This window comes from Acartia tonsa, chromosome 11, assembly GCF_053477335.1.
Source record: "Acartia tonsa isolate MP-2025a chromosome 11, ASM5347733v1, whole genome shotgun sequence".
In the NCBI taxonomy this organism is placed as follows: domain Eukaryota; kingdom Metazoa; phylum Arthropoda; class Copepoda; order Calanoida; family Acartiidae; genus Acartia; species Acartia tonsa.
Window position 1 is genome coordinate 28,504,607 of NC_137270.1, and position 27,111 is coordinate 28,531,717.

Here is a 27,111-nt window from a genome sequence, read left to right on the forward strand (position 1 = left end):
CACACAAAAATAAAAGGTGCAGAGAAATGTACATTGTTGAAAAATTAAATATCATCCTATAATATAAAGTAGTAGATCCTGGGATGGTTATAGGCTGTTTTATTTTATAGATTTAAATCTTGGTGAGGTTTTCTGCCTACATCTTCCCCTTAGAATACAGAGCTCCTTGGTGCTAGGGGCGCAGCCGATAGTAGTATATATAGCCTAAAGAATAAAACAATTAAATTTCTTATTTTTAGATTAAAGTATTTTGATGTTTATTCAGATTTAAGTTAATAAAGAGAAGAAAAGTTATGTAATGTTTAATGTTTATAAACATTTGTTATAAACAAGCTTACCTAACTTTTCATATAAATAAAATTAAACTAGCCATTTGAGCCACTTACATATTCCTATATCCTGCAGATTAGATCAGACACTGGCGGATATTTGTATATTGTCAACATTGTATACTCTAAACATTATATGTCAGACACTTTTGTTTGTTTAATTAATATTTTTACATAAAGCAAAAAAGTTGCAATTTTTTTAGATTTTCTTAATAGTATTTAACAAATTAAACAAATAATATAATTTAAAATCATTTCTATTAATTTCAATGCATGAAAATATTTTAAGTTAAATTTATTATTTTAAAAGTAAATATCAGATATGGTAGTTGAAAAAAAAGTGTTTGGTAGTTTTAAGATAATTGGGAAATTAGGAAAAACACAAAATTATATAAATTTTGAATTGAGGGTGAAAAATATGTAGGTACCAAATAGGAAATTGTAGTATTGAAAATTGAATCGTTATATTTTTTCATTAAATGGTTTGTTTTTGCCATTTTTATTGATCTAAATTGTAATTCACAATTGTCTCAGGGGATGAAAAGAAAGAACCTTGACACAAAACAACTAAATTAAAACCATGTTAAGCCTTGACCTAACTATTATCATTATTTTTCTTTAAAATAAATTACCTGTTTGCCCTTTATTCTCTTATAATTATGTAAATTGATTTGAAATTAAATTGCATAAACTTTCACATGCACTCTCTAACCCTGTTAGCATTTAAAAGTAAATATCCAGCTAAATTGCTGTACTGCTTTGTTAAAAACTGGCGGTTGCGCCCTAGCATCAAGGGGCTCTGTAATTAAAGGGGATGAGAAGATAAGAAAAAAAACCTTGCATTGCAATACTAAATTCTAATAATAAATAACCTAAAACCATTACAGACCCTGATTGAACCCTTATTAAAGAAGAGAACCGAATCGGTTGAGCAGTGGACAAAATCTTAAGCTACAGACAAAAAAGTTTTACTAATTTATATAATAATTATATATGTAAACACAGAGGTTATTTTTTTACATTTTATTGATGGAAGACAATTGTTTACTAAATAATAGGATAGAATTTGGTTTTTATGTACATCAAGAAAATCTAACTGAAATAAGTTTTTTAATGTATTAGCTTTTTAGATTTTTACACCACATCATTTTTTTATTTACTATATTAGATTATTAAATCAATGCACAAATAGAATTACTAAATTTTCCCCTAAATAATACTTACAATTTTGTTTTTGTTTTTCTTTTCTAATCTTAAGACACTGGGCATTAAGTAACATATTGTATATAGGTAAAAACAATAGTAAGATAAATGATTGTGGAGTACTCCTGGCTTTTGCACCTTTCACTATAATATTTTTTCCTCCATTATTTGTGTACATTTATTATAGGTTAACTCTAGATGAAGCTTTATTTAACTAATTTTGCCTTAATATTTGTAAAATTTAATTGATTTAGTATTGGATCATATGGGTAGGTATTGTAAATGAGTGCCTATGATTTAATACATTAAGCAGCTGAGAAAAAAAAGTATAACAGTAAAGTGCAAAATAGTTTAAATAAGAAAAAACAAATTCATAAAGTTAAGTACGGGCATACACACATGATAACGAAGCTGCGCTACTAAAAGGGAAATAAACATAGGTACCTTTTTTATAAGAGATATTTTCCTACAGAGATTTTCTTTTTATCATATGCAAAGAAAGCAAAGTAATTCTTTTTCATTTATTTTCTTATGAAGATAAAAGATTGGATATTTTTTCCTCTTCTGTTTGTCCAGTTTTTAAGAATTTCATGGCTACTCTATAACTTCCAATGTTCGTCTGTGTGTCCAAAACACTATAATTGTTTTCTTTCCTGTTTTGTTGATTTTATTTTGTTGTTGTTTAATAATAGCATTAAACCGCAAAAGGCTTATAACAAAAATTAACAAATTTACTTCAAAGAACTGGCTAATTCCTTTAATTTTTCTCTTTCTTTCAATAATAATTAAAATAACTTAAAGTATAAAGTAAACAAGGATGACAACATCCATAAGTACCGAAGCACTAAAATAAATCATAGATAGGAATATGAACAAGGAGTTTTTTTTTAAGAAGAGATTTATTTGAGAAAAAATCTAATTACTGACAGACTGACGGTCAAAGTAAAACCAAACTGTATGTTCAGAATAACTCAATATTTAATTTTGATACTATTAGTCTATTATCAAAAAAAACTTTGAAAATCGGAAGAAAAGCACCAAAGTTATGGGAAAATATGTAAAAAAATAATTAAAAGGCTATCTGTTCTTTCAGTTGAATATACAAAAAAACCTTAGAACAACAGGAAATCTAATTTTGATACTGTCATTCATAAAATTTTTGAAAATCTGCATTTCTATCATTCCAAACATGGCTACCCTGTTAATGTGTAGTACACCTCTGTATTCTTCTTTAAGGCAGAAAACCTTTCACCTTTTCTTTACACATAATAGATAATATATTAAAGGATAAATAGTTTCTCTCTAATTTCTATTTTTGTTTTTGTTTATAACACAAATCATAGGTACAAGTTATTTGTACCGTACAGGTGCTCTGTAAGTAGATTATTAATAATATTTCAAATTTATATTACTTATGATTTACCATTTACTAGACAAACAAATATGCAACCTCCCCCCTCCACCCCTTCATTTATAAAAAAAAATAAGAGGGGTTGGATTTTTTGGATAGGCTAACCCCAGCGGAGGAACCCCACCTCTAGGGCTACTCAACCTAACCTAACCTGACTTAAAGTAATAAATACGCGAAAAACATCCACTTCCTTATTTTCAATTTATTTTATAATCAAGGGGAGGGAAACCGTCTAGATACGCTATAAACAGAACAAAAAATTAACAAAAAAATAATTATTATTGGATCTAAAAAGTATTACCGTAGTCATTACATCTATGATAGGTACTATACTTTCAGTGATAACGGGGTGTTCCATCATTTCATCACAAAATTACTAATAACTTTTTAAACCATCTCAAAATAACTATTTAACTAATGTGAATGTAATAATCAAATAACATTGCACCCTGATCGATAAATCTGCTTTACATATTACATTTGTGGAATGTTTAGCGCTTATGATAATCATTAACATAAATATAGAAAATTCTGGCTAATTCTGATTTTTTAAGTGGAATTAATATCACACCGATAAGGCATAGTGATGAAATATGTATTGGTAAGATGTATGGCCTTTTCCGACCTTTTATCTTACTACCTGGGAGAAAAGTGTAGGCTTTGGGGTTGAAATTACAATAATCCCTTGTTTATTAAAAGCTTTAAAATTTTTGCCAATTTTTTTTTTGTTTTTTTTCGATACTAGTCAATGAAGCAGCTTAAAGTGTCTTATAAAAATTAGGTCATGCAATACAAATGACCAATGATAGGCCAGTATACATTTTACCTTTGGTCAATTACAATGTATAATGGCTTATCCTTGGTCATTTGTATTGTATGATGTCATTTTTTGTTGGGCACTATAAGCTGCTTTAATATTTTTTATTACATACCCCTTTCTTTCTCAAGATTCTCACACACACAGACTATTTACATGATGCTTACAAAAGAGAGGCAGGAAAAAGGTAATTATCCTTTACATACAGAAAATATTCATTTACAGATTTTGTAGTAGTGTAGCTACTCTACAATCAAAAGTTATGGGTCGGGCTGTCTTGCAATTGGATAGTATATATATTTCAGCTAATAAAAGGTTGAAAATAAGAGAGATATTCTGATAAGGCTTTAAAATCATTCATAAATACCATGCTTTAGCAGCCATGAAAGACGGATTGATAAATTGGTAATAGGTTTATACATACTAATTTTAAAATTAGGGTTGGGCCGGATACTTTTTTGGCCGGATACCGGATATCCGGCTGATTTCAAATGCCGGATATCCGGTAACCGGCCGGATATCCGGTAAATATCCGGTTATCCGGCCAAATTTCTGGATATCCGGCCGGATAACCGGCCAAATTACCAGATATTGAAGTAGTAAAAAAAAAATTTCTTCAGAAATCTTATATAAATTTACATAAAGTTAAACTTATTCAGAAAAAATTCTCTTCTAGCTTCAATAATAAGAAAATTATAGCCATTTAAGATTTTAAAAAGCAGAGATTTTTGGTGTAAAGTATAAAAAATTATAGAGCAGGATATCCGGCCGGATAGTTTCAATATCCGGTATCCGGCCGAATATTGAAAATGGCCGGATATCCGTCCGGATATCCGGCCACACCGAATATCAGGCCCAACCCTATTTAAAATCTATATTTTCATAATCAGGGGGCTGAAATAATAATATGTAAATAAGAAGCAAAATAAATGATACATTTTTTGCACAATTAAATCCTTGTTATTGTACAAAATATGTATTCCGTCATTTATTATTAGTAGGATATGCTTATTGTTATTGTCAGTAGTGTAGCTTTTTCTAATATGTTTAATTCTTTTTTAAAGCGAAGAGCTTTTCTATGGTATTTCTTGTCTATTATATTTTTCCTTTTCATCTCATTTTTGGAATATCGATTCCTAGAACAACAAGGTTCAATATGAATAGCGAATCCCCATAATCAAGTCCCAAAAATATCAGTATGTCCTTTAAGTATTTAAGTAATTTTGATCATATTTATTTACAATTTTGTATCCTATTATATAAAGTAGTAAGCGTTTTTTGTCTGTCCCGAAGGATCTCGCTAACCGCTAAACCGATATTATTTTCCTTTACAGTGAAGCTTCCTATATGTCCTGGGAAGGTTTTAAACTATTTTTGCTGAGGGTGTCTTCACTCCCCTCCCTCCCTCCAAAAAATATTTTTTACTCTTTTTAACACAAATTTAAAATGGGATGAGGTCGACTTTTCCCCCTCCTACCTTAAATGCCCCTAGAGGCTTCTAGGGGCGCAGCCGCTAGTAGGCTTAAAAAGTAAGTATTAGTGTTCGTTATTCCTTCCGTCTGATCTAAGCGCTTCAGTGGATGTTGAATAAAATGTTTGTTATTTTTTATATATAAACTAGCGGCAGCGCCCCCTAGCATCTAATTCTAGGCACTCTGTATAAAAAGGGGTAAAATGTGGCAGTAATATATCCTATAACTATACCAAAGAGTTATTCTCTAAATAAAATAGCCTAAAACCATCTCGGGACCTATATGTCGCTCCCCTAAAATTGATAATTAGTTCAGTATTTATTAAAATCTTGAGCTATACACAAGAAATGCCTTACTACTTTATATAATAGGATTGACTCTGTTCAGTTTTTTGTTCAGCTATTAATCTTACCTTCCTAGGATAATATGTCTTAATAATGTCTAAATAAAAAAAAACTTGAAATTTAAATTTGGAATACAAAAATAAATGTCAAGGATATTAAGATTATGACAAAAAAAATTATTTTTATGCAATTTTTTCCATTTTTCCAGGGTATGCACTTTTCTGTTGGGTTAAACTTATATTTGCAAGTGTAAAATAAATAGGAAAAAGCAGGATGGAAGAAGAAAAAAGTTTTGCTTTTATACATAATTCAAAATAGGAGAAAAGAATTTTTTCTTTTTGTTATTATTAAAAGGCATATTAATGCCAAAAATGTTTCAAAAACAAATTTTGTAATAGGATAGACAGATATTTGTAATCGAAAAGTTTATTAGTTTTGTTCTTTTCATGCAAAAACTTAAAAGTTTGAAATAAATTCAATTATTGAAAAACGAATATTATGCCATATTTATCAATAATTGAATATATGAGTATTAACAAGCCTATGTAATTGTAAAGAAGCCACGACAATTTCAAAAAAACTGTGAAAAATCGTCAAAAATTAGAAAACGTCAAATCCACTTGATGGTAACTAAATTATGATGTATATATTTGTGTGCACCACCACCTTGCCAGGCAGCTAGAAGTGTTTTTACGCTTTCAATGTTTTGCATAAAATTGATAATTGTTTCACTCTTTTTTTGTAGCGATGCCACTCTATAATTTATGTTATTCCAAATCATTATAGGGAAATTTTTTTTTCGATCGCTCTCTTTCTTTACTCTAGTATTCAAATTCTCCACAAAGAGATTATACAATGGCAGATTAATTGATGTTCATCCCCAATAATGAGACACAAAATTACCTCTTTTGTAGATTAAAGTAGATTATTAGTGGTTGAACTGTTTGAACACTCAACTTAATAAAAAAACCAAAAAATTTACTAAAGTCCCAAAAGTTGTTTAGCCAACGAAAAAGAAAACGTTATCATAAAACTTTGGGGATAAGTACTGTAATAAACACCCCATTTTCCCCTCTCTATCTCTCTATGAAAATTCTCCGGTTGTCCATCTATGGTTTTTTTTTTGATTGATTCTTTTTAATTCATGAATGTTGTCATCCTTGTTTCACGGAAATTTTTTGTTTTTATTTTTTGTTTGGGTAATTTATTTTCTAGAAATGAATTTTAGTTTTAAAACTTTTAAAGCTGTTTTGACCTATTATTTTAATGAAATATAATTAATTCTTACTAATGTTATTTTTTAAATAAATGATTTCATCAATTTTCAAAAGCCATGCTTGTAAGATAGTTTCCCAATTTTTGCTGGTCAATTAATACTTTTATAGAAATCAGCATTAAGTTTTGGGTCTAAAGACAAAAAAAGAGATTTTGTTAATATGATATTATGTATCAATATGATATTTTGTACATAACTGTTGGTAAAACATGTTTCCCCTACGGATTTACAATATGATTATGGGGTTTATATAGGAAAACTTTACTGACATAGAAAAATCTTATAAAATGTGTTTTTTCTTATGGATTTACAAAATTATCATAGGATTGAATTTTGAATAACTCTTATATTTTAGACATTATCAAAAGTTCAGTCTAAAAGATTTGTAAGATGATTTAGGGGGTGAATATAAGTATATATTCTTAAATGGAAACACAGTTTTAAGCTAGCAATCAAATTGTATTTGTTGAGATTCTTACTTAGCAATTAAATGTACAAGGCGCCTAAAACTGTAAGAACTTACCTTTTCCAGAAGATGGTTTTAATATTTTTTCAGTATGGCTTCGAAACCGATATATATCCGCTGGGTTAGAACCGGTTCTTAGCCATATTATAAAATCATTTATAGCATTGGAGACAATTTTCCACGACTATTAAATATAAATGATAAAGTTAATAATTTTAATCTTAAAATTTTGATATAGCTGTCTATAATACGATGCGATAAATAACACATTAGTAAGATAAGGTTATAGTAACCTATTATGGCCGCACGAGAGCAATTTTGTTCAGTACATAACAACCAATCAAATGAGCATTTTACGAATTTCGGAAACGAGTAAATGACCTAGAACTGTGCTGTTTCTAAGATATAAAATATCAATAATATAACATCAGCCTCGAACTAATAAAGCACTTTTATTAATAGATATAATACAGGTTTCTTTTAATATAGGAAATCGTCTTTTGATGCACATATAAATGTTTCAAATATTTGAGGAAAATTTGGCTTTTAAAGATTTTTTTTAGTTTTATCTTTTAGAAATTTTTAGATGTATATTTTATTTTTAATACTAAATGTAAATTTATTTGATTCATTTTGATATGAGTTTTTATACATTTGGGAAATAAATACCTTTTTTCAGGCCCTGCTAAACGTACTTATAAACACAATTTACTTTAATTTTAAACAGTTTGACTTTAAAACAACGTTTGACATCATTAATGTTTTATTAAAAGGCATTTAAAATAAATCATAAATATATTTTTTATGGACGTAAATCAAAGTAGCTTATTGTATGTTCTAGTCAGTTCAGATCTCATAAACTGTCCTACCCAAGTCTATTAGTCACCAATCATTACAGAAGCTTTGTTAAAATCATGAGCATAAAGTTTTAGGCTATTAAGAGCAGGTTGGTATACTCTCCAAATTGTTAAAAAGCTACCTAGACCTAAATCTATTATCTATCATCACCAAAGATGATACACAATATTACCCCTTCTGTAGATTACATTATGTCGTTGAAACGTTTATACACTAAACTTGATGAATCAACCAATCAAAATTCAATAAAAGTCCCCAAAGTTGTTAAGCCAACGAATGAGAAAAAAATATAAAACTTTGGGGAATTAGTGTAATAAACAGCCAATTGTCCACTCCCTCTCTAATATCTATACAATATGTTTTGAAGAAGTAAAGCTGGAATTGAAATCATTATTTTTATCATTACAAAACGTATAAAATTTAAAGTAGACATTTATATCTTTTTGGAGATAAAAGTGCATTCATCTCAGGGATCTAAAGGGATAAGACAATGGCCAATAAATTGATGTACATTCCCAATGATGACACACAAAATTACTTCTTCTGTAGATTACAATTAGTAGTTGTTTGGATACTCAACTAAATGAACCTACCAATCAAAATTCAATAAAAGCCCCCAAAGTTGTTAGGCCAACGAAAAAGAAAACGTAATTATAAAACTTTGGGGACTAGTATAATAAACAGTCCAGTGTCCCCTCCCTTCCTCCCTGCATTTTTCTTCCAGAAGGGTTTCCATAATACAACAAATAATATTTTCTAAACAGCTTACTACTTTATATAATAGGATGAAGCGGTTCCATTGCAATTCAGCCCAGCGTGATTCAACCCAACGGAATTCAGCCCACACAGGATTCAGCCCATATGGGATTCAACCCACAGTATTCAGCCCACACGGGATTCAACCCATGGTATTCAGCTCATAAGAGATTCAACCCACGGAATTCAGCCCACACGGGATTCAACCCAGGGTATTCAGACCACACGGGACTCAACCCACGGTATTCGGTCCATACGGGATTCAATCCATTATATATGTATATAATTTTAAAAAAAAAAAATTTTGATTTGTAAAAAATAATTTAATAAACAAAATTTTTACATTTAAAAAAAATACCTATGGAAATTTTTTTTTAAAAATTAGAGAAAAAATCTCAGAAAAAAATATGAGAAATTTGTACATATATTGGGTTGAATCCCGTGTGGGCTGAATTCAGTGGGTTGAATCTCATATGGGCGTAGTAGCTATTTTTATGCTTGCACTGTATGCACGCCCACACACACACACACACACGAGTAACATCTATATAGAAAAACTGTGTCAAATTTGTAGCCATTTGGGAATTTTATTGTCATAATTTTAAAGTAGGGAGGAAAGGAAAATAGTACATTTTGTGAAAAGCTTTATTACAACTAGCATGTGTGTTTGTACGTATTTTTAGCAACGTAGATCTGTGATTGTAATCGTGGAAAATCGATCTATCAATCTAAATTTTGCATCGAGAATCTCGTAACGAAGGAATATCAAGAAAGTGTTGCTTCACTAATACATATAATAATTGTAACTAACATTGAAAGCAGCTTAAAGTGCCTTTAAAAAAATGACGTCATACAATACAAATGACCAATGATAGCCTACATTGTAATTGACCAATTGTAAAATGTATACTGGCCTATCATAGGTCATTTGTAATGTATGACGTCATTTCCTAATATTGTTAATGTTATTTTTTTTTGATTTTACGATTTGCTAAGCTTTGTATTTTAGGATATATTCATTCTTGTTAAGCAATAAAGAAATAAAACTATATTGTATATTTAGAACAAATCTTAACAAAGTGTTAGAATTTTTTACTAGCGGCTACGCACCTAGCCCTAGGATTTATATATTCGAAGGTGCAGGGTGGTAAATAGCTTAAAACAAATCCAAGGATTAAATTTGATAATCACATAATCTTAAACCAAACTTGGACCTAGGTTAGGCTTTCCTATAATGGAGAACTTAATCAACTCAGTGGATATTAAAATATTAAGCAATCCAAAAAAATGATAGATGGAATGCAATAGAACAATTATATTAAAACTTTTTAAAAACTATAACTCATAAGAGACTTACATCTATGTATACATTGTTATTGCAATTACAATTACAAAAATAATTTTCCTCTCTATTAATTATTAATTTTATTCAATTAGGTATTAACTGTAAATAATTGATAATCATTTAGTAGAATAATATAAAACATATTCAAAAACCTATTTAATGGCAGTGGATTGCATGTAACCACCCGGGAAGCAGCTTATAGTGCCTAAAAAAAATGATGTCATACTATACAAAGGATCAATGATAAGCCAGTATACAGTGTATTTGACCGAGGGTAAAATGTATACTGGCCTATCATTGGTCTTTTGCATTGTATGACGTTGTTTTTTATTAGGCACTATAAGATGCATCAATAAGCAAAGCAACTCCACGATTATTTATCTAAAATAAATAATATTGACATATTTTTCAATCTTATAATTAAATGGCTTTACTTCCTATTTTAAAATAATGATTTTTAAAACAATGCGGTAAAATACCTCAACTTAATAAACCAACCAATCAAAATTTACTGAAGTCCCTAAACTTGTTAAGCAGCGAATAAGAAAACGTCATTATAAAACTTTGGGGACTAGTGTAATAAACATCCCATCTGTCTCTCTCTTTCTCTCTGATTAAAGCTATATATATCTATGATTTATATTACATAATATTTGGGTGGTAATTGATAATACACTAGGGATTAAAGTAAATATTCCAGAATCCAAACATTTTCTATAAATTGCAAAAATAATTTGTCATTCATATGAAAAACTTGTAAATTATACATGTAGTAATTTATTAGAATGTAGTGTTTGTACAATTAAGTCAATAAAATAATGCATAAAATGTTATTTGCAGACTAGCGGCAACGCCTCCAGAGTCTTCTAGGGATACTTTAAGAGCTGTGGGAAGGATTATTTGATCAACCACCCCAGAATTTAGTTTTAGAATTAGTAAAAGATTTTTTTCTATTGGCGTTTTCTCATAGAAGGCAAAATAATATAATAATATAAAAACGTTGTTGGGACCTATTAGATGCTTTACTGAAAATAAGAGCCAAATTTGTACAGCAGTTAGCGAGATCTTTCGGCACTGATACAGCCAGACAAACTTGCAAGACTTTTATACATCTATGATATAATTTCTTTCTATAAAACAAATTAAACTATTGCTGTAAAATATTGCTAGCTTTTCAATTTTTTCGTTTTTAAAAGCACTATTTATGGTTTTGGTATTGTTATGTTTAAGATTTATTTCCTTCAAGCGTCTAACTGTCAAATACGTGTTATTCTATATGCTATGAGCGAAGCTACTCAATAGTAAACTGTTTCTTTATAGAAGTACTAGTGGCTTTGCCCCCAGCCGAAAAAAATGCGAATAGATCGCAAATTTTCGCGAATAAATGGTGAATTCGCAAAATTCGTAAAAATAAAAATTGGGAAGGGGGAGAATTTTTTGTTTTTTGGGGGGTTGGAGGTTTCCCACCCCTCTAAGAAAATAGCCTAAAACCACCACAGGACCAGTAGGTATATTACCTGAAGAGTATAATCCGATCGGTTCAGTGGTTACCGAGATCTTAAAGGACAGACGGACAGCCAGACATCATTCTACTTTTGTATTATAAGTAAGATCAGCTGTTTGCCAAAAATATTTTTTTGGTCGCTAGATGGGGTTTGTTATAATTATTTTTCTATTTATCTGGGGAGCGTGGTGGTACTCCCCCCTGAGATAGATGTAGACCCTCCCAAAACCTATAAGAAGCTACACTGTAAATGAGAACCATATAGGTTAGGCGGTTAACGAGATCCTTTGCTAAATTGCCACAGACAAAAAAATACTTTATATAATAGGATGAAAGAAAACCACTAAAAGGGCGGTTTCCCTAACATAACAACAATAAAACTAAAATTAATAAAAACCAATAATTTTTGTTTCATTAATTCATTGGACTAATTTTGGCTTAAAAACGTAATTAAACATGTTTTTATTAGCATTTCGGTTGAATATTTCTGTACGATTTAATTAAGAAATGTTTGACTGTAAAATAACTATTTTAGTTTTGATAAACTGTTTCATAAAGGCGAAGCAAATAGCATATACTGTATTAATATGTAACCACTTTTATTCCTTTTAATGTATATGTTATCTACCTACTATAATGATCTAGGTATCTATCTATAAATAATGAATGCATTATCTACCTATCTTTAATGAATATCATTACTATTTTCATTGAACCATGTAAGAAATAATATATTGGCTAAATCTTTGGTAATTCATGATGTAATGTAAAGAAAGAATGTTTTATTTTTGGTTTTACACACTTTAAGCGTGTTCTTTAGTTCCTTGTTTAGTCATGAAATTCAGTTTTTCTTTTCTTTCAAATTAGGAGAGAGAAAACCTTCTAGGAAACCTCCAGCCCAAACTTAACTTCACATATAAATTACGAAACTTTGTAAATCTTTTTAATAAACAATAGATGTTCAATGTTCATCATAGAATCATCTTATTGGAATAAAACTCTTTCTGTCACTGAAACATTATATTTCTTCGCTATTTAATAGTATAATTGTCCTTGTTCTTTGTAAAGCTCTAAAAGGAAGGTAATATTTCTACTTTTTATTTATTGCATTCAGAGAAAAAAAAAGCTTTTTTATGTTGTTTTGACTTATGTTATATTCCGTATACACACAAATACAGTGTATAGGTTTCTTGTAGTAAAGCTAGTCTATAAAGAGGTGAAAAAGGGAAAGCGCTAGGACGTCAAAGGGGTAGTAAAGGGGTGATACCTCCCTCCAAGAAAAAGAATTTTTTTTTATTATTGCCAACAACTTATACCCTCCCAAGCATGTGAAACCCAATCATAATATCATTTACCATAATTCAAAGCCCTTAGATTTTATAAATCGGGTTATTTTTTCAGTTCCTTTAAAAAATGTAGTTTTAACTCATCCCAAAATATAAATGTAACTATGCACTTTTGGTCCTAACACAACAGTCTTATGCTGATATAACAATAACACAAAAGTTTAACGGAGGCGATGTACCAAGTCACCTAATAACACTTAAAGATCATATAAAACAAGAATTGATTTGACAAAATTACCCAATATATCCCATTTATTAAGAGTATATTGAAGGGAGGGGTTCTATGAAGTGAGTGGTTTTCCTCATATCACATCTGGACAACAAAATAATATTTTTTAAATAACGCATTTTGGATCATGGAAAGAAAACGAAGTGGTGGGTTTCATCGTATTTTCACTGTAGATTTTCACCAATTTCTAGCCCCTGCGGTGGTCCTTAAACCTGCAGAACAATCATTAACATTTTCTACCTAACCTTGTATGACCTATCAAAAGCAACTGAGAAAATACGAGGATACCCGCTACTTCGTTTTCTTTCCATGATCCCGCATTTTTGTTGCTTATTTAGGTTAGATTAGATTAAGAAATGGTTAGAAGAGATCCACAGCGATAGAAACCCGCAGGTTTAAAGCCCTCCGCAGGTGCTAAATAACAATGCAGCTTATTGTGCTTATAAAAAATGACGTCACACAATACAAATGACCAATGATAGTCCAATATACATTTTCATTGACCAATGGTAAAATGTATAATGGCCTATCATTGGTCCTTTGTATGACATCATTTTTTATATGCACTATAATCTGCTTCCAAAAAAAACAATTAAGGGGGGCTGCTGGTCAATTGATAGGTAAGAGTGAAAGTACCGTCAAATCTTCAAAAATTTAGATCAATATTACACTTGTTTTTTAAGAAATTTCAATTATAAGTACACTTATGCAGTTTTGCACTTCAAATATTTTTGCAGAAAAAAAAATACTTTTTTTGCATGTACTGAAAAATAATTAACTAATGAGATTTTAAATTAACCCTTTGTATGTTCTATATAAGGCATAGTAACCTATTTAGTATGTTCTCTAGTTTAGGAAGCTTTACATAGATGTTTGCATGATTTTAAACCAACCAATGGTTATCAAAATCTTTCGCTATAGACATTCTGTACTTTTTTATATGTAATAAACACATTATTGTATACAAACAAATCGATGAAATAATACACATAAAAAAGAGTAGCTTTTAAAAAGAATGCTATAGTTGAGTGTAGAATATAGTAGGTAAGGGCAAAAATCACCTATCGGAACATCTTTTACAATACCCTCTAATTATAGAATTAAAAAAATATTCGAGACGAGCTCTGGTTAGGAACATGTTTTCAGTAGCAAAGCTACTCTATAGCTACTTTGTCTTGTGTCCTTAAGTCCGCTATGAAGAAAATGCGAATTTCTCTACCACATTTAAGACAGGCTGCTAATTTTTTGTAGAATAAATGCCTATACCTAAGGAAATATAGTAAATAGATCCTCCAAAAGACATTTATATAATATGTAAGATATGTAAAGGTTTTTTTGACCACCCTCCCCCTCGTTTTTATGACCATTGCACTCGTCCGTCTGTCCCTCTTTCATATTTTTGAGCTTCGCTACTTACAGATGTTGTCGTCCTCTTGTTTTAAAGATAAATGGGGAATGACTATAATGTTTACTTGTAAAATATATTTAATTTTACTGTGTAAAGTCAGGAAGGACGGGGCTGTTTATTAAACTAGTCCCCAAAATCTTAAATAACGTTTTTTTGTGTTGTAACTTAAACTTTGGGGACTTTGAATGAATTTTGATTGGTGGATTCAGCAAGTTGAATGTCTAAACGTTTCAACTAATAATTGAAAGCTGAATTAAAGTAAATTTTAAGTATCATCAATGGAGATGTATATCATTTTTTCGGCCATTGTCTTATCCCCTTAGATCCCTGGTGTAAAGTATTGTCTGTATAGTTGAACCTAAGAGGATTATCTTTTTAAACTTTCAGTCAGACTTGAAACAATTTTACTTCCGTACTAAAGTTCACAAAAGTCGGATATAAAATTTTGGTGTTTGAGATCAGTAATTCTCATAATTTTATATTGCTTCATTGCTAGCACAGCAACTTTATAAATAGGGTATGTCCGCCCGTATGTCAAAAATTAAAAGAACTTTTGCTAACTAGGTTTTGTAATCTTTTATTTGTTTTATTTACAGTTTATTTAAAATTAAAACTAATTCTTTTAACAGTACATGTATGTTACTTTAGCCTCCCCCCCCCCCTCTTATTTAATTAAATTACTACCATGATGTTACAATTTTTCACTTCACAGGAATCACTTTAATCATATTAATATTAAATCATTAAATAATTAATTAATCATTTCCAAAAATAAATCATGATTATAATTGTAGAGTATATACACTTTCAAGCATACTGTTTACTAAAAAGTTCATCTGACAAGTTTTAATTTAATAGGAATATTCTAATATATGCCAGCTGCTAAAGGACTGAAAGTAATGATTTTAAATTTTAGCAATATGTAAACATATATTTATGATGCTGTACTATTCCAATATATAAATTTAGCATCTCCCCTCCACCTTCCCCCCTCCCCCAATCCCGAGCTGGATCTTTAAATCGCAGCGGTGCCACTGGCGATGCCTCTATTGAGTCGATTTTGAAAGCGACCCACCTAATAGCGATCTTTAAATCAAAATGCAATAGTGAGCCGGGAAACATTTTGGAAACACCCACCGGCTCAGTGGCAGTAGTCATTTTTTATGCAAGTGAGCCACCTGTGCTTCTTAAGTATTACTCTCATGTGAGGTGCTTTGGCATTGGCAGGGGCAGCACTTAATAATTTAAGGATCCAGCTGAGTATTTAATTAGATTGTAACCAGGCTGATGCACTAGTCAAATAAACTGAGTGAAAAGTCAAGGCTATATTTGTGAAGATAAGGTTAAATATTTCAAAATAATTATATCCATTATTAAATCAGATAGAAAGTAAATATTTTTTTGCCAGTATCGCTTCAAAACTGATTAATATCCGGTGGATTAGAACCAGTTCTCAGCCATACTAAAAAAATATGTTTAGCATCGTATTATATCCAGTTTTTACGAATATAAAAATGTGCAATCATAAGATTAAAACAAGTTTTTTTTCAGCCCGTACAGCATATCGGGACCAAATAACTGGTTTTGCTGCACTTTCTATACAAGTTTTCGTTCTTGCACAGAATTTATTTATCACCAAAATTACAGGGATATGTCATATTGATCTTCATCCCAATATTTTATAGACTATTGAAGCTAGTACCATATGCTACGTTATCAAAATAACATATTTGTACAGGCTAGATCTTTATTAAGAAACAACTCATTTGAGTGCACATTCATTTGGGTCAGAATCGTGAATGGTAATTAGTAGCTCCTGCTTATAAGCTAAGGCATAACCCCCTACCTTTTAAATTTCATTAAAACTACTAAGAACTTGACATAGCAGCATAACAAATGAAGATTACTCATTCTTATTATTTTAGACACTAATTATTGGAAACAACCAATCAAAATTAAATAAAGTAGCCAACGAATTAGGAAACGTGAAAATGATTATCTCTTATTTAACTATCCCTGTTTCCCAGGTTTATTTGACAACCTGAGTATTTCATGAATATAGTAAAGTGTGTATTCATTTCCACAATTATAATCGCAATATTCTGACAGGCATTCTTTTACAACAGCATAAACTACAACCTTTCACTTTGCTTACCTCACCTAATTAAAACAACCCCTTATCCTATTGTATGAAGTACTAAGGGTTTTTTATCTTAGGCTTAAAATCCAATAACTACTGAACTGATTGAGTTCTCCTTCTAAGGGAAGCTCATAATATAATACCTGGCATGGATTTAGAATATTTTGTTTTTATATTTAATTAAGCCATAAGATAGTTTAGGCTACTTTTACCCTCTTTGAATATGGAGCCCCTATATACTAGGGTCGCAGCCGCTAGTTTACAAAAATGCAAAATTTGCAAATTTTTTAATATGCAATTATAAGAAGTGCTAGAAGGAATGGACACCCTAGATTGATATGCATTTTATATGGTTAGTTTCATAACATCAAAATTTGACCAAAATATGCTTCCAAAATATTTCTGCATATATTTATTTTTGTAACAATAACAATAAAAAGCAACAGATTATGACATGTGCTGTAAAATTACTTTTAATCAAGTAGATCATTTATTTATCCTTAAAGGCAGAAGTGTATAAATACGTTTGAATTTGAATTGAGAAAAACTTTCTTCAGATATTAGATATTAAGGGAGGAAGGGGACTGTAGATTGCACTAGTACAAAACCTCTCATTGGTTAGATCAAATACTTATTTCTTGATTAGGTATTAACACTTTAACTTTTTAACTAATACATTTAATCTACAGATGGGCTAATAATGATTATTGTAATTGGGGGTGTTGATCAATTTATTCCCAATTGTCTCATCACTTGAAGTCAAGATATTCTTGTGGCAGCAGTGATATGTGACATGAAAATTATAAAAGTTTAAAGCATGTTTAAAAAGTAGTTAATCTAACATTAATTTTGTTTGTTGATTTATTATTTTGTGAATTTTAGCAGATACTTAGCAGAAAGTAAGAAAAGCTTTAGTAACATATAGGTTAAATCTACCTATATTTTCAGGGAAATAAAGGACAGGTAAATTGATAGGTTTTAGAGATATTACAAATAATTTAATTTTCAATAAAAAAAGGAGCATGTAAAAACTTCCTATAACAATTAAACTTTTAAAACATATTTCAATTAAACTAACGAGTGCAAAATAATTTGAAGGCATTAACTTTTGGCCTTTGAAAATTAAAGGTAATAGCTATTGGAATCACTATTTTTACAAAGATTAAAATAGATAGGGAGATTCTATTATGCTGAATTTACAATAACAAAAATTTCCTAATATTAAAGAAGGGATCTTAAGGGATGAGACAATGAACGATATATTGATATACATCCCAATAATTATAAATTAAAGCAGCCATTCTGTAGATAAAAAGAAACACTGCTAGTTTTTACCAACCAATCAAACTTCCTACATAAAAGTGCGTGCACAAATTATTCAATTTATCTTCCTATTTGCCTATTATTGGTGTCCGTGATATGCAATATACATAAATTATCTGAAAAGATGTATGTAAATCACCTTTAAACATGGGGAAATGGAAACATTTTCTCAAGAAAAAAAACAAGTCATAGTAGGTATAATTATATCAAGTATTAGTAGCAAAATAAGGCAACCAAGTATTGTACAACAATTATTGGGTAGGAATAACATTCTTCTGTTAATTATTATGTCAAAATTGTTTCTTTGTTTAGCAGGTATCCTTATATAAAAGTAAAAGGATCTATGCTAGATGGTTTGCCTGTAACGAAAAATCTTTGTAAGCACTGAACCGATATGTATCTCCTTTCAATGTAGCTTCTCAGAGGTCCTGGAGATTAATAACAATTTTTGTAGGGTACCACAACCAACCCACCCCCATTGAAAAAAGATCAACAAATATTTTATTATTTTACACCTAAGTATGCTTGTGTATTAGCACATTAGAGTCAGTGATATAAAGGAATAAGACAATGACTGATAAATTGATGCACTTCCACAATCATGATATAAAAAATTACCCCTTCTAGTGATTAAAATTAATGGTTAATACGTTCGAACCATCAACTTAATGAAACAACCAATCAAAATTCACTGAAGTACCCAAAAGTTGTTAAGCCAATAAATGAGAAAACGTTATTATCAAACTTTGGGGACTAGTGTAATAAACAGCACATTGTTCCCTCTCGCTCTCTGCATTACAGTACTCATTTTACCACAAATACGTATCAAACTTTTAATTGTTATTATATCTTTTTATAAGACATTTGTCAAAAATAAATTATATAAACATCTCTACAATCATTAAGATTCTAATATATAAATAAACCTATGTTAACAAAATAAAAAATAAACACATCATGTCGTAATCCAATAAGTAAGTTCTCTGTGATTTTTTTAATTTTTAAAGAAATATTTAAAAGCAATAGCCGTAGCTCTAAGCAGAAGCTCAATTTTAGCCAAATATACTAAGTATTTTAAAATCATTTAGAAACCCTAATCTTAAAATTTCAAAAAAACATATTTTATCACTAACAACACTAAAACACTAAAAAATGAATAATTTGTATAATTTTGTTATGAACTGGGAATGGTTGTAAGTAACACTAAAGAAATATCAACAGCGATGGTTCTAGCTCTAGTAATCTTTATGCCTCTCGGTGTTCCCGCGTTTTTGGATAAAAAATAGAATAGCTAAATATTTAAGTGGAAGACCAAAGACAAAGCTCTTTATCTAACTAAATAATCTAAATTCATGACAAGCTAATATGTTCCACTATTAATCTGGCATTTGTTAACATGTATGCAAAAGGTTCCCTATTTACACTTTATGTATCTTTTAGAATATAAAAAGAATTAACCTCTTTCAGAAGATATTATTATTTAATTATTTTCTTTCCTGTAATTTTTATTATATTTAGATATCTTTTCCCTAATTTTTTCGGTATTAGGTATTTATTTTGCTTTTTGATGATTTTTGTATTTTTTAAAGACATCCCTTTCCTTCCAGTTTCTATTCCAAACTCATCAACATTCTCCTACCCAAAAAGATTTTTAGGGGAGTGGAGATAAGACTGGGATAATTCCGAGAAAACGGAGGGTGGAAAAGGGGGCTTCTGTAAAAATGGCTAAACTACACGGACGGGACTTTAGAGGCCAACGGCCCGTTCCCACTTAGATAAATCAGGTTTAAGAGAGGGTAATATTGAGAGGCAGGGGAGGGGGGGATTAGAATGGTTTGGAGAGGGTTAAGAACAATGTTTGACGGTAATTTCTTTGGGGCTTTTATAAAAGACTACACAATTTAGCTAAACAAGGACAATTATGTCTGTTGACAAGCGAATATTTGTTTGTATCACAGCTTATTATTACTAAGGAAGGAATATAAGATTAAATAAAATTACAGCTCTTTATCTAAACAAATATATACCAGTTACGAACGGTATAATTTAACACACAATAAGCCCTAGCTTGTAATTGATTTGCCGTCCATGGATCTATACTGTAGGTGTAACAGTCTTAACCTGCAACTTCCTTGTTTATTGACTGATTTAAAATAAATCGCATATTGCTTAAAATATAATGAGTACTTGGCTAATACAAAAAATATGAATGTAAAGTATGAATTGTATCCCCCCTCCCCTCCCCCTCTATTTAGTTGCTCCCAAGTAAATGGTATTTTGCTGTTATGTTTATTGGTGGGGAATGTGTGTAAGTGGCTATTTTGCCTTTATTTCATCTTAAGTGATATGATTTTTTAGATAACAATGCTGCATTATGATTTAGGTCTTGTCGGTAAGTCTGTTGGGTATCATGTATCCTTATAATAAAGTGAAAGAATCTCTGTGTGTCTGTCTGTGTGTACAGAAGAATCTCGCTAACAAATGAACCGATATGGTTCTCCTGTACAGGGTAGCTTTTCATAGGTTTTAAAATTACAATTGAAAATTGGAATGACGACCTCCATACCCTCATGGGCCCCTGTTCGCCGCTGGTATTTAAATACTTAAAAAGACTTGTAAATTATCTTTACCTAAGCCGAATGAAATAACAATGATTTTTTATTTAAAACTTATTCATATACAGCAAGCAGTTACTTGTATTTTTGAAAGCCTCTGAAAGAGCTCGGCAGCCGCGCTTCTGCTTTCCGTAATCCTCAGGACATTTAAACTTAAGCAAATATCTCGATGGCTAACCCATTTCTAAATATGTCTATCCGTTTATTAAATAGAAATAGTTTATCATCCAAATGTTTTTTTAATTTGAGGCTCATTCGCAGCTGCCGAGCTCTGATTCTTATAAACTTTGAAAAAAGCTTTTTATAGTGCATATAAAAAATGGCGTCCTACTGGCCTACCATTAGTCTATAAAAATGTATACTAGCCTGCCATTGGAATTTATTCTGTGTATTGGCCTCTCATTGGTCATTTGAATTGGATGACGTCATTTTGTAGGTACTATTAAAAGCTTCACTTGAAAATTTATGTCCTTGTTTTTTATTTCTGTGGATAAAAGTGCTATTAAATAAATATTTTCTTCACACAATACATAATTTTTTAACAGGGCTGCTTAATATTTTTGTCAATTTTTATAAAAAAAAAATATGACAACATCCACAAAAGCTCAACAAATCAATCTTTATTTAGTTTTCGTATAACATCTACTTCTTTCAAAGATATATTTTTATTTGTTAAAAACAAGGATGTCAAAAACTAATAATGTGTGGCTTAACAAATCAAGCAAGGAGGGAAAACGAACTGAAAAAGAATAAGTGTAAAGCCGATTTATTAAAAGTAAAATAGGTTTTAATATTTACTTAACATATATAAGTATTATTCATGTTATAAAGTATATTAGGTATAGATATGTGTTATTCCTTGTGTATAACTATAGTAAAGCTACTAGAATAAAGACCTATGGTTAATTTAGATTACATTACTAAATATCAATTATGTAAAGGAGTATTAGATATTTTCAGACACATACAAATATTCATCTTTATAAAAGTTTTTTTAAGTATAAGTAAAAGTATAAATATATAGAATAATTGGAAATAGTCCCTTTCGTAACATCGCCCTATAAGGGGCGATTAGTCGTATTTTTAAAATGGCTTTTTATAGGTTAGGTTATATTGGGTTAGATGATTGCCCCACAGGGTTAGGTAATTGGCCCCGCAGGGGCTAGAAATAGGAGAAAAGCTACTGTGAAAAATGCTAAGAATCGCCCCATAAGGTGCGATGTTACGAAAGGGACTATACCCGAATATTTTAAGTTATTTATAAATACTGCCCCTCAATATGTATTACTTCACTATGAAATATTTAAAAATATCTTTCTGAAGATTGCGAAAGCATAAAACTTTAAGTTGAAGATAAATAAAATTTAAGAAAAAACGTTGTTTTACTTTAAAATACGATTAGTTATAGATACTGTATCTCTATATCTAATACTTTACTAATAAATCTTATGAATAAGGATAGATAGTATATTTTCAATTATATATAAAGGATAATATATTCATATGAAAACAGAGACCAATCTCGGCAATAGAGAGATAAGTTAATAGCAGGTTTTTAACTTCTTAAATCATTTCACAAGCGGATACGTCCCCTAGAAGCACTTGAGGTAGGGGGAGATGAATTCGATAACCCAATTTTTTAGACATAAAAAGAAAGAAAAAGTCTAATTTTGGGGGGGTAAATTTTTTCCTAGAGACGGGAGAATTGTGGTACCCTCCCCCAAATAGCTAAAAACTATCCCAGGACCTTTTGGAAGCTACACTGTGAAAGAGAACCATAATCTTTTGGCGGTTAGCGAGATCTTGTTACACACAGACATCCTGTTACTTTATTATAAGGGTAATTAAATGTCGGGGGGATTTAAAAATTGGTTGGAAGATTGATATATTTTAGTTGTTCCATCCCTGATCCAATCTAGAAAAGCCTTTTCTCCAAGGCAAATGAAGGATGTTTATATTATTAAAAGCATTGCTTCCTTATCATTATGTCTATACGTATGATAATGTCGTATGGGTGAGTTGCACCTGGACTGAACAGTCAACTCAAGGCTAGACTCGAAGTCCTTCACTTCAAACCCGTGGTACATTATATAGCAGACAACCAACCCTTTGATTGCACGAGCATTATCTGGAGATCCTCACGGTGCATAGTAATGCTTTAAGAATGTTTGGGGCCAAGGCATTCTCCCTACTCAAACTTTTTGATGTCCTGTTCCCATCAAGGCAGGTAGGTATCATTTTTAACGTCTTTTTATACGTAAGAAACAATTGAAATTTTTTTAACAATTCAAATCTGTTTTTAATTAATGATCTCTTTTCACGTAAATTCTCAGAGTTTATTACAGTTTTGTTTCTTTTTCACGGCTTAGCAGAAGTAAAAAATTTACCATTTAACTGTCATTCGCCAGAGAACAGCATCCGTCACTTGTATTTATTTATTACAATTCATTGAAATCTGATGTGGACTATTTTTTACTACCAAAATACCAATAAAGCTCCATGTTAGGAAATATTAAAGTTGATACATAAAAATAGAAATAATCATTGAACATTAAATTTGCAAAAAGCTTCGCTACAACACTAAGTTTTCTTCCTTGTTTATAATAACCTTGGTACTTAATAAATACCAGGGATCTAAAGAGATAAGGCAATAACCAATAAATTGATGTACATCCCCAATGATGATACACAAAATCATCTTCTGTATATTATAATTAGCGAAAACAACCAAATAAAATTCGATAAAAGTCGCCAAAGTTTTAAATCGAACAACGAAAACGTTATTATAAAACTTTGGGGACTAGTGTAATAAACAGCCAAATGTCCCCTCCGTCCTTAAATAAATATACTTGTGCTGGTTTATAATCACTCCCGCAAATAAATTGCACAGTAAAAATACTAGAACCGCAAATTATTCAAACAGCACAAACTATCATAGCGTTTTTGCAACTTTTATCAGATGAAATCTCCCTTATCTTTTTGCCATCCTATTATATAAAGTAGTAAGGATTTTTTTGTCTGAAGCTCAAGATCTCAATAACCACTCTATTCTAAGTAATCCTAACATAGTTCCTGTGATGGTTTAAGGCTATATTGTTTTTCGATTTAAGTTTTGGGATGGATTTAAGCTATTTTTCTAGGCTCTCCTTACCTCTATAGATCCCCAAATGCTAGGGGCGCGTCCAATAGTTGTAATGTGTAGTAGATATAGCAATATGCGAAAGTTATAAGACACCACTTTCTGTATTTTTAGCCTAGATAGAAATAAATTATCAATATATTCTGTACAAGTTTGCCCTAAAGAAAGGACAAATATTTTTGCCTGATTTATTTTGTGTTATGTAAAAACAAGGATGACAATAGCTTTAAACGAAGCACCATCAGTAGACCATGTATCTTAATTGACAATAGAATTAAAGACATTTTACAAGATCTTTTATAGAGGTTCAAACAATTTGCTGTATTCTTACTTTTAAAAAAAGGGTTACATATTTGAATGAAAATTTATAAAATTCAAAATCAGAGCTTGATCTTTAAATCGTTTTTATGCCGCGCTGAATCGGGGCGATTCAGAGGTAAACCGTAGGCGCGCTGGTGGTAAGCCACAGCGCACCTGATTTTTAAAAGATTTTCGGTGCGGTGTTGTTAAATCGCTTGCGCACTCACTAAAATATCGATCCGCGCCAGTACAACTTTATTACTTAAGCAGTGTCAGTAAGGTATTTTATATAAAATACCGTGTCAGTATAGTATTTTATATAAAACATTAATATATAATTTATTTTAAAAATAACTATAAAAATGTTTTCACGATAGTTTTGCAATAAAATATTAAAGTAATTAAAAAAAAATATTTATTTATTAAATAAATCACCCCGATTTAAACCGCCAATGCCACTCGGTGAGTGGCATTGGCGCGCCGGGCCCGCGCCACTGCCCGATTCAAATCACCCATGCAAATTCGATTTAAAGATTGATATTAATAATTTGATGGTGCGCCAAATGAATCGCCCCGGTTTAAATCACCTATAAACGATTTAAAGATCGAGCTCAGCTTTCTAAAAAGGTAAATATTTTTTGTCTTCCGAGTATCAAGGTTATTCGTAACTATAAATAAAATATATATAGCTTAAAACTAAATTTTTCTTTAGACTTAAACTTCTTAAGTTCTTGACAACATTCCCAGCAATATGGAGCATAATTAGGTATAGAAAATCAATAGCAGTCGGACTGCTTTTAAGCCGCTTTTATTTTCCAAAAATGATTTTCTTAGCTCCTGTAAAAGATAAAAGTATAAAAAAAAATCGATAGCAGTCGGACTGCTTTTAAGCAGCTTTTTAGCTGCCTTTACTTTTAGAAACAGATTTTCTCGGCTCCTACAAATGAAAAACGGCTGAAACTTCTTGCAAATAATGAACACAGTAATAGTGTCTGACTGATTATGACGTAACAAAAAAAATAGCCAATGAGAGGCCACTATAAATTTTACCATTGGTCAATAACGGCCTCTCATTGGCTACTTTTTTTTGTTACGTCATAATCAGTCAGACACTATTACTGTGTTCGCAAATATTCCCTTCTTTATGCTCCATGATTAGGTATGAGAAATCTATGGTAGTCTAACTACTTTTAAGTAGCTTTTTGGCTGCTTTATAAAAAAAAACTTTTGAAACCTTAATTTTTTAAGGTTTCGTGATTTTCAGTGTTTCCATATTTATTTACATATTTCTCTCTTTCTTTTCTTTGTTATAACAAAAGTTAATCTGCTCTATAACTCACTTTGTCCGTTTGTCTATTTCAGAATAGATTTTGTGCATCTCTACTTATGGATGTTGTCATCCCTGTTTTTTAAAACTTAGGTTAGTAATTGTTGTTGTTTCAACTTAATCTAAAAATTATTTTGTTAGTATTCAATAATTCACCAAATTTTCGATTTGGTATCTCCACTTATTCAAAAATATAACTATCCTTATTTGAGAATATTTGTATTTCTACTCATATATATGTATATACAAGGTAATACATACCTAATGTATAGAGGTGATGGCACTATTATAGATCACTTCCTTTTTTTTTGGCGGATTTATTAGGCATATAGGCTAAATATTAAATTGTCAGTCTTGTTTTTATGCTGATCCAAATGACATTCAAACAAGGATGACAAAATCAAGAATAAGTAGTTAGTAGTTAAGAATAAAAAATCATGGATGAACAAACGGACAAATTAGAGCAGGTTTTCAGTTGTCACAAAAAAAAGAATTATATAATTCAAAGAAATCACGAAAGAAATTAGTATATTTTTTTATAGCATCACCAGACAGATCGATGCCTAAAGATTTAATCATATTACTAAATTAGCACACAGATCAAAGTTATTTAGTAATTCCGCTACCAACAAAATACAAAAATCTACAATAGCAAAGCTTCCCTGAAAAACAAACTAACAATTTCTAACATATTCGTGCTCAGACCGGTTTAAGGTATGTGTAGATACTGTTTATATACTTTCAAGATATAATATAAACAAAAGGTTATAAAATATTATTAGAATCGAAGCAGCTTATAGTGCCTAATAAAAAATGACGTCATACAATACAAATGACCGATGATATACATTTTAAGTTATCAATGATAAAATTTATACTGTACTATAATCATTGGTATTGCATGACGTCATTTTTTTTTATTTGGCACTATAAGCTGTTTCTTAGAATAACTTCATAACATTGGAAATTGTTTAGATTTAAAGTATTGAAATGATTTTCAAAGCACGCTACTGCTGTATATCGAGTAGAATATAACTGTAAAGCCTAGAGAACTCTATAGAATGGACTGTCGTAAATGTGTTTATTATTTATTGTGTAAAGTCTGCACATATATGAATCTATACTTGCCACAGAAAAAAAGTAGATAACCTTAGATTAAAATTAAAGCATTTCGGTGCCTTCTCACAAAGTACCCTGGTAAGAATTAATACCAAGTAATTGACAATACGAGGTAACGGATAGTTTTTTTTAGTTCTTCATTTCTTTAAGTCAGATTAGGTTAGATTATATTGGGTTCTGGAAAGCCCCACAGGGTTAGAGCACTCTATGTACATTGTACATATGCTGTTTGGACTAGGCATAGGAAATTTTAAGTTAATCTTTTTTTAAAGGGGGGAGGGTATTCAACGTCCAAGGGTGGGGTAAGGGGTGTTTACCCCCCAATAATTTTAAAACCCCATATTTTAACCACGTCAAAATTTTAAAAATAAATTACATTATCCC